Genomic DNA, 13,782 nt, shown 5'->3' on the forward strand with positions numbered 1-13,782 from the left:
ATGTGTTTGCCATATTATTTTGTCATGTTATTTTATACATATGGACCATACATGGAATGTTCCACTTTTAACTGGGGGTATCATCTTTTCATACTGACTGTAGGCAAACTGGGTTGTAAGCAAAATGGGTGTAGGCAAAGTGGGTTTGTAGGCAAAATGGGAGGACACCTGGCATCCAATAGCCGATGATTAATTAAGCAATGTGCTCCAGTGGTGTCGTTAAACAAAACAAACTTCTTCTTTTTTGTAGCCTACACACAACATACTAAACAAAGCCTGAGGGGAGAGCTACGCTACAGGTCGGTCGAGCTAAACTGATGATTGAAAGATTTTGGGATCTGCTCTGGGGTTATAGCATATTTTATTGTCGGCCGGATTACCTCAGTTCGGAAAGTGCTGAACTGAAGGCTCCCGGTTCAATCCCGGGTTCCGCCACAGGGCAAGTCGGACTCTGGCGCTCGGCACATTTTATTAAAATTAATTTTATAATGAACCAATATTATACATTTTAACGCAAATCTAGAGTGTTATGTCTATTTCTTTGACATCAGATGTCCTAATATATACAAAATCAATGTGCTCTAGCTGTGTTGAATATTAACCTAGCGGACATTTTTGTCACATTTTCCCGTAACCCCTAATATAATAGGCTGATATTGTACTTACGCCAATTTAAAAACATTTCCTAGGAAATCTTCCAGATGTCTGACAATTTAGTGCATAAGCGTACGAGACGGGTAATTGCCCAGTCCTAAAGAAAACCCTCAAATTCGGGCAAAAAAGATAAGACATATTCGGGCAAAATGAGCTGGCCTGAACACTTTTCACCATGTATTTCCATCATTGTACCCACAATATTAGTTGTACTCCATTTAAAAATGCGTGGCGATCCGTTTGCAACCATATTAGGGAGCCACTGTCTGCAAACTTCAAAGTTCAAAATTACCTCTCCATATCTCTTTCGATGAAACGTTCCAAAACGCGCCAAAATTACTTCAATAAATGTGTGCAATATTTTCCTTTTTGACTTAATCCTACGGGATATTAAAAATTCAATAATACCAAAATTGTCCGGACCCGCTACCGACACCGGTCGGGTTGCTGATGTTCCCTTGCACCTGCCAGCGCGGGCGGTCCCTTCTCCCACCCACCCGAACCCTTTTTTTGTCCTGGATGGACGAGACGACCCAGGCCGGCATCTGCGCCCATGACAGGCGTGCGTAAAAACCTAGGACCAGACCTGACCTAATGCTATTATGAATAAATGTTGTAATCTACAGGCTGACCAACTTTCCGGAATCTTCCGAAAAATCCGGAATCATGTACTCGGAATTCCGGATTTGATGTCCAATATCCGGAAACATTTTCAAATTCACTCGAATTTTTTTTTTTTTTAAGCAACTAATTCTTATTACATTCTACATTCTTAGAATTAAATATTTTTATCACTCATTTCAACCTAAGCTTAGTTTTGTTTAGTTGTGTGCCATTACCAAGGCCGCGGGCGTGTGTCTATTGTCAACAGCCGACCAATGAAAATGTCGAGTAAACTGAAGCCATATATGAAAATTTTCTTTCTTATTTTTTATACTCGAATAGTTGATATATTCATTTTAAATATATTTTAAATATCATAGACTTATGTTCCTACGGGGCAGGCATCGGTTATATGGTGATGTATGCAATTCTGCCACCGTGGATGAAAGCATGACTATACAACAAAGAACGTTACGATCGTACAAAAACAAAAAACCCGAATCAACAATTGTCTTCTATCCATTGGCTTTCACATGCAACATTTAACTAAATAATATTTTGCCACCACTAATTTATTATATGATGCATCCATGACATTAATATACCTACCGATATTATTTTATTCAAGTTAAATAATAACGCGACTTTTTTGTGTACACGTAATAGTAATTATGTAAGCGTAATGCAAAACGGGAGCCAGTCTTAATGCGGATAGCACCGGCCTCGGTGGCGCAGTTGTTAAGCCATCGGTTTCCAGACTGGTAGGTACTGGGTTCGGATCCCAGTCGAGGCATGGGATTTTTAATCTAGATACTGACTCCAAACCCTGAGTGAGGGCCCCGCAAGGTTCAGTGGGTAGGTGTAAACCACTTGCACTGACCAGTGATCCATAACTGGTTCAACAAAGGCCATGGTTTGTGCCAATCTAATTAAAATTAGCTCCACTATTACATGTGGATCTAACAGCAGCCCGTTGGAGTTCATGTCCAGTTGACCTTTCATTCGACCAATCAAAACCTTACTTGCAAAATCATGCCGGTGATTTGAAAAGAATTTGAAAACATTCGGGATTATGCCGAGGGTATACGAAATGAATCGGATGAATTACGAAGTGTGCCGGAAACTAATTTAAATATAAATTTTTATATAAAATTCGTTTCAAGACAAAAAACAAAAACAAAAACGTGATGGTATAGCCATAAAATCTGTTTACAATCCCCCAGGTTTTTCACTTGTTGAAAAAGACCAACAAGTTCGCCTATTGCATAAATAGTCTCGCCCGATATTTTTAGAATTTGTATGCTCCCGAATAACGCTATAAAAGGCGAAGTGTAATTGGTCGATATTTGAATTGTTATTTATAGATGAAATGTCACCTGGACACGGGATTCCATGCAATGCTGTTAGATCTACTGGTGAGACCAGTAGAGCTAATTTTAATCAGATTGGGTTTGTGCTATCCTGCCTGTGGGTAGCGCAAATAAAAGATCCCTTGCTGCCTATTGTAAAAGAGTAGCCTATGAGGCGACAGCGGTTTCCCCTAAAAATAAAAAACCAGTGTCAGAATGACCATATGTTTGACGTCCAATAGCCGATGATAAGATTAAAAATCAATGTGCTCTAGTGGCGTCGTTAAATAAAACAAACATTAATGCGGATAGCAGACGTTTCGTCCCCGAACCAGTTCGCCACAAATCAGTTCGACTCCACTACATGCATATGATGAAATAGTGCATATGTAGCAATGTACCTACATAAAAAGAACATTGGTCCCAAGTTTGTTTGTCACTTTATTGCTAATTTGTAGGTGGGAGTCTTAAATTGTAATACAATATTTGCTAATAAAGTGGGGTTTCTTGTGTGAACTTCTTGATGATTTTTGGTTTGTATAGGTAGTACTAAACCAAATAACTTCCGGCTAGGTCAAAGTTGGAGGTGCACTCAACTTTTGATAGAGACGTGAACACCACAAGTCCTGTGATTGGTTGTAAATGTGAGTGTGTTGGTTGTAAAAAAAAAAATTCATCTGGGCTAAAAATGTATGCAATTTTATTTCATCTAGTACCACTGTCAAGTAGCCTTGTGCTTGAAACATGTATGGGATACCTGTAAAAAAAAGTACTCGAATTTTGTGCGGAACTAGGGTAGTCATAGACGCTACCGTTATCTCAGAAATGAGCAGCTTAACCCCCATTTTTTTTTTGATTCACTTTAAGTGTGAGGGGTAGTAGTATTTATATCTGTGGTGTTTATGTTGGTTGATACGCTGCAGGTAGGAGTTTTAGCCACATACGTTACTATTGTCGTCTATGGGATTTGATTTGGTAGTATACACCCTGTATGTGGTGGTGATGGTGGTGGTGGTGGTGGTGGTGGGGTTATGAAGAAGTTTCAATTCACATATAAATAATGATATACTCATTTGTATTGTCATTTTACAAATATATGTCAACATAACATTTTTCACACTGTTTAAAATTACTTTTATGAAAATGATGTTTTCGCGTGCTTTAAATTATTGTTTTGAAAAGGGTTTTCACGCGCATAAAAATTAAAATATCAGAAAATTTCAGAAAAATATTTCCATTAGGTTAGACGCCCTGAATCTAGATTCGGGCACTTTTGTTTAATTCCAGCAAAAATCAGCCTGCCCCCACCCCCTCTACAAATAGGCCAATAGGGTGTATACTTCCAAATCAAATCCCATAGACGACAATAGTGGGTAAAACTCCTACCTGCAGCGTATCAATCGACATAAACACCACAGATATAAATACTAACACCCCTCACCCTTAAAGTGAATGAGAAAAAATTGGGGGTCAAGCTGCTCATTTCAGAAATAACGGGTAGCGTCTATGACTACCCTAGTTCCGCGCATAATTTGAGTACTTTCTTTTACAGGTACCCCATACATGTTTCAAGCACAAGGCTACATGACACAGTAGTACTAGATAAAATAATATTGCATACATTTTTTGCCGAGATGAAACTTAATTTTTTTTTGCAACCAACAAATTTGTGGTTAGGGCCTCCAATAGTCCAACATATTGGACTCGGGTATTCGAATGTAAAACTTGACCCGGACCCGAGTACCCGACACTTACACTAGATGATGACATTAAGGAATAAAGTAAAATAGCATTATGCATCTTAAACCAGCGCTGAACATGGATGCCAAATCATGTCACTGAATTGTATTTAGAAGTGCAGTGACGGACGGACGGACGGCCAGTTTAAAAAAAGAAACTAGCGCATGATCATATAAGTTGCATAGTACCAAAGAAAAGAGTTCCGTGCCAAGGTTCGAGGTGCACCGTCAAATATTTACGAAGTAAAAGCAGTTGTGGCTGTGATTGATATTAATATGTGACATTGATCATTTGTGCAAATACTATTATCCATTGACAATAAATAAATGCACTTTATTTGTTATACAGTTGTTGTGCCGTATATACTCTTGCTAGAGTCGACACGTGCCCAAGTACACGAGTACTCGTGAAAAACCTACTTGTAGTGTTAAGCTCTCTATCAAAAGTTGGGTGCACCTCGAAATTTGACCCAGCCGGAAGTTATTTGGTTTAGTGCTACCTCTAGGCCTATACGCCAATGATTTAGTGTACTTTAAATGATCACGAAATTCGTCTGATGTTATAAGAATCCATCATTTGGGTAAAGGGCAGGACGTAGCCCAGTGGTAAAGCGTTCGCTTGATGCGCGGTCGGTCTACGATCGAACCCCGTCGGTGGACCCATTGGGCTATTTCTCGTCCCAGCCAGTGCTCCACAACTGGTGTAACAAAGGCCGTGGTATGTATTATCCTGTCTGTGGGATGATGCATATAAAAGATCCATTGCAGCTAATCAAAAATAGTATCCCATGAAGTTGCGACCGCGGGTTTCCTCTCTCAATATCTGTATTGTTCTTAACCATATGTCTGACGCCATATAACCGTAAATAAAATGTGTTGAGTGCGTCGTTAAATAAAACATTTCCTTCATTTGGGTAAACAGGAAGAACGAAAGAAAAATGTGTGTGCGTTCGCACGTGCTTGAGTGTGTACATTTTGATACTGGTTGCTCATTCTTTTGAAGTAATTTGCAATAGTCATTATGTTTTAAATGCTTTTTTAATCAGACTGAGTGTTCAGGCAAAAGCATATTTTGTTGTCGGCTGGAATTGCTCAGTTGGGAGAGCGTTAGACTAAAGATTTAAATCGCCCGGCTCAATCCCGGGTTTCGGCACAGAGCAAGTCGAACTCTGGCTGTCGACAATTTTTTTTTTTTAACATTTCTTTGAACTTGCAGACACCTTCCCCTTCCTGAATTAAGATCTAAGTTTGTTTAACGTATATTTGTCAGTTAAAGTATGTGTTAGCTTTACATACTTATAATATTAGCATTTGCCAATATTTGCCTTGATGAATTTGTCGCTCCGTCCCATTTTGTCGAGACCGTCCAAATGACGTCATTTTAGATAACTAGTAGCTACTGGCTCGTAACCAGCGCCCGTGCTTATAAAACTTTTAAGAGTCCAGACTCAATCTCAAATAATTAAATTTCTGTTACATTCATTACAACATAACGTCATCCGAATGGTCCAGACATAGCAACGGGAGTTTGTTCATTTTTCGATGAACGTAAAAATTACGTCGTCAGGGAACGTCATATGTGATGACGTCATTTTATATGGGCAAGTTGTCTTAATGAGCGTTATTGTTTATGGATAAAAAATAATTCAAAATAAAGTATGACGTTTTAGTGCTATTATTAGCATGTATCATTCAAATTTAATTATAAGTATTGTCTGTTATTTCTTTTACGTTCATCTGGGTATGAACAAAAAAAATCGCCGATTCACACAGTTTGCGGATGATTTTTTTTGTTCATACCCCGATGAACGTAAAAGAAACAGACAATACTTAAATAACGTCACACGATTCAATTTGTATGGCGTTGTCATGACATTAGTGTCTCAGACTCTATTGGGCCCGCATGTAAAGTGAGGGGGGGGGGGGGGGGGGGTCGACTTTGTATCAGACGGAACTAGTGTGGAGGGCGTAGTCTGACGAGACGAGCGCCATAAAAGCCTGTGACGGGGGTATGGCGTCCTCCCCAAGAACATTCTGGAATATTGACCCCTTTTTGGTGCTAGCCTGGCGCGTTTTCTGCTGTTTTTAAAGGATTTTTGAAATCACGCTTTTTGTTTCGTTAATAACATTTATTAGATTCATACCGTGAAATGAACTGCAGACAGCGTAACCAGTTATACTCCGTCCCACAAGGTTGCCGTTTCTTTCATACTACGAAATTTACTACAAGTTATTTATTTCTGAACTGATTGTTTTCTAAATTGCACATTATTGTTTTTCTGATTTTTTTGTTATATCCAAAATACTTTTACTTTTCTTTTTCAGGAACGGCGGAGGGGGGGGGGGGAGGGGGGGTTGCTGAATCAAAAATATTATTGGTAGTAAATCTTAAGGCAGCGATGAATTTTACTTGTAGAATGTAGGAAATTGCATTTCAGGACATCTAGTTTTCAAACTTGTACGGAGAACCAGACCCCTTAACCCATTAGAAACTTTGTTTTGCGCCCTCGGTCTGTCACCCCCCCCCCCCCCCCCCCCCCCCCCATGTATACTTGCTTCCGCCGTGTCTGTTCACACGTCAAACCAAACCGAAATTGTTTACAAAAAAAATATTTTTGTAGGAGGATGAGACATACTATAGGGTCAGTCCACTTCACATAAACAAATGCCACACGCTCTTCGGTTTCAAATTCACTTAATTTGTATCAAATATGCCTCAATCATCTGCATGAATAAATCTCAATTATGGACTCTGTATTTCAAGTATTTTTAAAGATATTTTGCAAACCATAGTAGGTGTAAAATTGTGCTCGAAAATTGCCGCCATCATTTCTATCCTGTTTCAAGTGCAATTATCCCAGCAAATAATGCAGATAGAAATCTAACATTTTGTATAGGAATTAAATATAAAGGTCTGATATAGCAGACTGCCAGTTTTCATTAGTCATACTGAATGCCTAGAGACAACTGAAAAATCTTTAAAATTCCATATTATTTTACAAAAACAATTTTATATTCATTAGACCTACACACATTTAACTTTTTCTAAATAAATCTTAATTATTACAACTATGTGATGATGAATTTTGGAACAATATCCTTCTGAAATCGGAAGCATCGTTCTGGACTTCTTTTCAATGAAAACACACGAGAACAAAGTGGGTAGATTGTTAAAATCCCGAAACTTGTCTCATGTTATAGCTACTGGCATGTAGTTTATGTGTACTAAATCTCATTTTCCATAGAAGTTCTTTTTAGGACATTTATTTTTAAATTATGAATGATTTTAGCACTGACGAAGCACCGAGGTGGACTTGACAGAGATACAAACAAACAGTAAATAAATGTGTGTAATACTGAATGTAAAACAGCGTTCTTGGTGTCTAAACAATTGGCTGCTCGTAACATGAAATGGCATTTTAAAGATTCTTCAGTTGTCTCTAAGTATCCAGTGTAAATACTAAAACCTACTAGTTTCATGTTTCTATGTACATTATGTCCTGAAATAACGGGACTTGAAATCATATAGCACGGACATGATGCCAGTTAGCAAAATGACCATTTCTCAAAAACGGTTTGGAATACAGAGCCCATGTGGATGTTTGGAATATTTGTTACAAATTTCAAGTGAATCTGAGACTGAAGTGCGTGGGCGACCCTAAATATTTGAGATGGATTTACCCTATAAATGTTATTTTGACATACTAGATGTCATAGAAGAATATTGCTATTCTTAAAATAATAGCTTCATATTTACAGGAGACCTCTTCTTTTATATGAATATTCCGTATTATTTTTCCTCTTGGAGCGGAACTCTCTTTTCCGCAGGGGGTGGGTGGGGGTGGGTGGGGCGTCCGATCCCCCGATCCCCCGATCCCCCCACTGGTTACGGGCCAGGGTTAACGGGGTTTTTTTCTGAACGCTGGACAGCTTTCAGTGTAAAGTTGTTATTGAAATGTTATTGTTTGATGACTATGAAACGTTTGTTTTGTTAAACGACACCACTGGTTACGGGCCAGGGTTAACGTTTGTTTGTTTTCTGAACGCTGGACAGCTTTCAGTGTAAAGTTGCTATTGAAATGTTATTGTTTGATGACTATGAAAAGTTTGTTTTGTTTAACGACACCACTGGTTACGGGCCAGGGTTAACGTTTGTTTGTTTTCTGAACGCTGGACAGCTTTCAGTGTAAAGTTGCTATTGAAATGTTATTGTTTGATGACTATGAAAAGTTTGTTTTGTTTAACGACACCACTGGAGCACATTAATGAATTAATCATCAGCTACTGGATGTCAAACATTTGGTAATTCCGACAAGTAGTCATCAGAGGAATGCAGCAAGGGATCTTTTGTATGTACCATCTCACAGACAGGATAGCACATACCACGACTTTTGATATACCACTGAGTCGTGGTACACTGGCTAGAACGAGAAATAGCCCAATGGATTGATCCTAAACCGACCGCGCATCAAACGAGCGCTTTACCACTGGGCTATTGAATCCCGCCCCTTGATGACTATGATGAATGCATACGTCAGTTATGGAGAGTCATCGTAGCACGTCTGTTTAAAGGTCAGTAAACGTAGTCACGCTAGTGCCGTGACCTCGATTAATTTACATCTAATTTACAAAGTTATCAAATTCTGAAAGTATATGATCTGAAAAATATCACGTATGCCTGCTCTGATTACACTGGAAAGGCAGGCTAATACTTAGTATATGATATATAGAGGTTATTACCAGAGTGTGTTTTGGTATCGTCAATATCATATATTAGGAATAAAAAATTGTATTATTCGCCACAACATAATACACAACGTGTGAGGGGAGGGCTAGAGGTCACTCGAGCCAAATTGAAGCTTGGAAGCTTTTGGGATCTGTTCTGAGGTTATAGCTTATTTTCTTGTCGGCCGGAATAGCTCAGTTGGGAGAGCGTTAGACTGAAGATCTAAAGGCCCCCGGTTCAATCCCGGGTTCCGGCACAGAGCAAGTCGGACTCTGGCGGTCGACAAGAATTTTAATTTTAAAAGAAGCAAGCAAATAGATAATAGATTTAATGATTATTTATTATATGTACATTACTGGTATCGATCCTGTCAGTGGGCTCCTTGGGCTATCAGCCAGTGCACCACGACTGGTATATCAAAGAATGTTGTATGTGTTATCTTCTCTGTGGGATGGTGCATATAAAAGATCCTTTGCTACTAATTGAACAACGTAGCGCCCAGTGCAGTGGACCTGAGAGAGAAGCTGTGGGGACCGGCGACATCGCTAAGGCAGACGGCGGAATTCGTCCACTACCCATCTGAAATGGCCAGAATCGCTGAAGAAGAAGGACAACAATGTAGTGGGTTTCCTCTCTCAGTGTTGGACATCCTAAAGCTATGGTTAATACATCAATTTGCTCTAGTGGTGTCGTTAAACAAAACAAACTTTAGGTTGCTTTTAATAATAATTGCAATGCAGGTAATTATTTAAATGCTATTCAATCTTCAGTTACTATTAATCAGTATTTTGTTCTTACGTGCACGTGTGTGTGTTGTGTGTGTGTATGTATGTGTGTGGGTGTATGTGTGTGTGCTGTGTGTGTGTGTGTATGTATGTGTGTTTGTGTGTGGGTGTATGTGTGTGTATTGTGTGTGTGTATATATGTGTGTTTTGTGTGTGTATGTGTGTGTATGTCTGTGTGTATGTGTGTGTGTGTGTGTGTATGTGTCTGTCTTTCTGTTTATGTGTGTGTCTGTGTGTGTATATGTATGTTTGTATGTGTGTGAGTGTGTGTGCGTATCTCTCTCTCTCTCTCTCTCTCTCTCTCTCTCTCTCTCTCTCTCTCTCTCTCTCTCTCTCTCTCTCTCTGTCTGGGTGTGTGTATGTGTATGTGTGTGTGTGCGCGCGTGTGTGTGTGTGTATATATATATATATGTATGTGTACACACACACACACACACACCTGATGCGCGGTTGGTATAGGATCGATTCTCGTCGGTGGACCCATTTGGTTATTTCTCGTTCCAGCCAGTGCACCACGACTGGAATATCAAAGGCCGTGGTATGTGCTATCCTGTCTGAGGGATAGTGCATATAAAAGATCCCTTGCTGCTAATGGAAAAATGTAACGGGTCAAAATGACGATATGTTTGACATCCAATAGCCGATTAATAATAAATCAATGTGCTCTAGTGGGGTCATCAAACAAATACTTTTTATTGTGAACGGTGTCTCGACTAGACTGCAGCGTCAGATGACCTCGGAGCGTGACCTATATTCACAGCTTGGAACGCTTCCAATCTCGCCCTAAACGAACACACGTGTGTTTTGAAAATGCGCCCACGAGGCCGGTGGCAGTTAGACAATAACAGATCCACCTATGTTCATCTCTCGACCAGGTTGCCTCCCCTTGACTATCCATTAAACTCTACGACACGAGAGTAAAATTGGCAGTGTGGTTAAAGAAAACCTGTTTAAATTTGTTTTATTCATTTATATGAACCATGCATAAAGAACATCATTCTACCCTCAAAAGTAGTTGTAATCCATGTCAAAATGCGTAGTGATTCGTTTACAACCATATATATCTATTTAGTGGAAATGCTAATGTGAATAAATGCTGTTATCCAGATTCGGACATTTTCATTTATTTCGGGCAAAAGCCAGCCTGTCCCCCAACAAATACGGGAGCCCGTACACTTATGGATGGAATCACCTTAGTGGATCCATTGATTGCGTTTTTCACCCGCCCAACCCAGTGCCCCACGACTGGTATACCAAAAGGCCGTGGTATGTGCAGTCCTGTCTGTGGAAAAGTGCATATAAAAGATCCATTGCCAGAAAATAATTTGAGGGTGCGTAATAAAAATAAATGCCCTACTAAGTGGTTATGGGTTTGAAATCTTTTGAAATTCCACACTGATTTGTATGTACTGGGGGGGGGGGGGGAAGCGGCGAGACGTAGCCCAGTGGTAAAGCGCTCGCTTGATGTGCAGTCAGCGTGGCATCGGTCCCTGTCGGTGGGCCCAATGGGCTATTTCTCATCTCAACCAGTGCACCACAACTGGTATATCAAAGGCCGTGGTATGTACTATCCTGTCTGTGGGATGGTGCATATAAAAGATCCTTTGCTACTAATGGAAAAAAGGTACCGGGCTTCCTCTCTAAGCCTATATGTCGAAATTACTACATGTTTGACATCCAGTGTGCTCTAGTGGTGTTGTTAAACAAAACAGTTGTTTTTCATGTACTTTGACAACGTTTAAACAGCACTTCTTTTTCTATAACCTTTTTAAAAATAATAAAACTGCATCCATTAATTTTCAAGATTTTAGGGTACGTAATTTTACCCTTTGTAACCTCTGGCAGAAACCTTGCTTGCTGCTAATGGAAAAATGTAGCGGGTTTCTTCTTAGACTACTTGTCAAAAACGACTTAATATTTGATATCCAGTATCCGATGTTTAATAAATCAATGCTTTAGTGGTGACACTGGTGACGTTGAACAAAACACACTTCAACCATGTAATCAATAAATTAGGATTTCTGCGTTGTTTCTCGGGAACTCATACCATCTCGTATCCTCCGGAGTCGGGGCCCGTCCGCACTACTATACCAACCCATGAGGACTGGACTATACCCTAGTCTGATTCTCTCTCTCGTTCAGACGGATCTGGCTTCTCAAGATCTGTATTTCAGCACAGCACTACACCTTCAACGTCTATTGACTGTCAATATAGGGGTTTTCTTGGCGGGATGCAACCCATCTCGTCCCTACAAGCTGTGCACCCTAACGGCCTTAACGAGGCCACTCATGTGGAAATATAGATTGGACTTTAAACTTTTAGACCTTCGTTCAAAAGTTGATGTCGAAATTACTTCGGTTTTTTTTTTAATATTATTAAATAGTCCGATCCTCTCTTCTTTCTCTTATTTATATTTGGACTATCCTTCTAAAATGCTCCAAATTATATAAATATTCGACCGAGCAGTCAATTCTTTTTATTTTTGGCTTGTAACTTTTTTTTACTAATTGCTATTTTCAAAATTCTGCCCATTTTTAACTCTACACTCCCCCCACCCACCCCACCCTCCATCCCGAGTCAGGCCACCGATCTTAACAAATTTCTTTTTGACCACCCGATCTAATCTAGCGAACAAATTTAATGAGTAGAATTTTCTTAATTAATTATATTAATTAGAGATTCGCATCAAAGGCCCACTATTTAATTTTTGGGTGTAAATTTCAAAATTGTCCGCTGAATTTTTTTCTGTCCCGGGACAAGCCCCTGGCTATCCAGAGACAAGCCCCGGGACGGACATGCTCGAAACTCTAGTGGTATATGAGCATGTAAAAAGTATTCGCACTCGCACTCTCGGGAACTCGTCTCGTGCCCGACCTGGTTAAAAATAGACACACGCTCACATAACGGAAATACCTGACGTGGATCAACGCCGTGTCACATGTATGAAAATTCCATTACTAGTTATTAATAGTGACAGGTAATGACTACTACGCTTTGAAAAGGTGTGTACAGTACATCACTTCACAACACTGGATTTCTAGTGATCATTTTATTAAAACACAACATATTCAAGCCTACAAATTAATTAAAACAAAAATTCACCCAGCGAATAGGCGATCTAAAGATATTTTATTAAAATCTCACCCGATATATACACAGTAAAATACACGACAAACATTCTTAATAAACAATATAAAGGCCACTCCTTATGGAGTTATGGGAGACTAAACAATCACGTTAATATTAGTAAAACATACATGCATATTATACATAATATATTATATAGCATAAAATACATAAACGTCAGAGACAAGTGGTCAGGAGCTCAGGTTTATTACAATATTCACATACGCGTACGAAGCGGGTGTGTGTGTGGGGGGGGGGGGGGGGGTGAGGTGTGGAGGTGGGGCAACTCCAGTGCTGGAGCAAATCCTTAAAATCGCGGAAAAACGATGGAGATATTCGGGCAAAAGGAGACGGCCTAAAACCGTTTCCTCATGTATTTCCATCATTCTACCCACAATATTAGTTGTAATCCATGTAAATATTCGTAAATTCGTTTGCAACTCTATTTAGCTGCTTGGAAGTAATGTTAATAGGAATAAATGTTCTTATTCAGATTCGTGAAATTTGGTTAAATTCGGGCAAAAATCACGTTTAATGTCCCGTTGAAAATCCTAATCAAAGTGTTCTGGGATAACAATAGACGTACTCACCTAAATACGGGATTAAAACGTAGCTCGGTACCTTTGTAGGTTCAAGTCTAAGCGTCAGTCATGGTATGGTATGGAATAGAAAGTTGCATGAAAAAAGTATCACACTGCGACAAATGTGTACAGGCACAACACATCGGGTGAAAATGGATTTTAACTGTAGAAGCAATAGTAAAAATATTCTGATAAAATCTCGATTGATAGTTTGTATG

The 13,782-nt window shown here is 39.4% G+C and overlaps 1 non-coding gene across 1 annotated transcript; it reads left to right on the forward strand.

Moving 5' to 3' along the window:
* Positions 1–9,254: 9,254 nt before the first annotated feature.
* Positions 9,255–9,327, forward strand: Trnaf-gaa. The gene has a single exon. It is a non-coding gene; the product is annotated as a tRNA-Phe (tRNA).
* Positions 9,328–13,782: the final 4,455 nt, after the last annotated feature.

Source organism: Gigantopelta aegis, chromosome 1, assembly GCF_016097555.1.
Source record: "Gigantopelta aegis isolate Gae_Host chromosome 1, Gae_host_genome, whole genome shotgun sequence".
In the NCBI taxonomy this organism is placed as follows: Eukaryota; Metazoa; Mollusca; class Gastropoda; order Neomphalida; family Peltospiridae; genus Gigantopelta; species Gigantopelta aegis.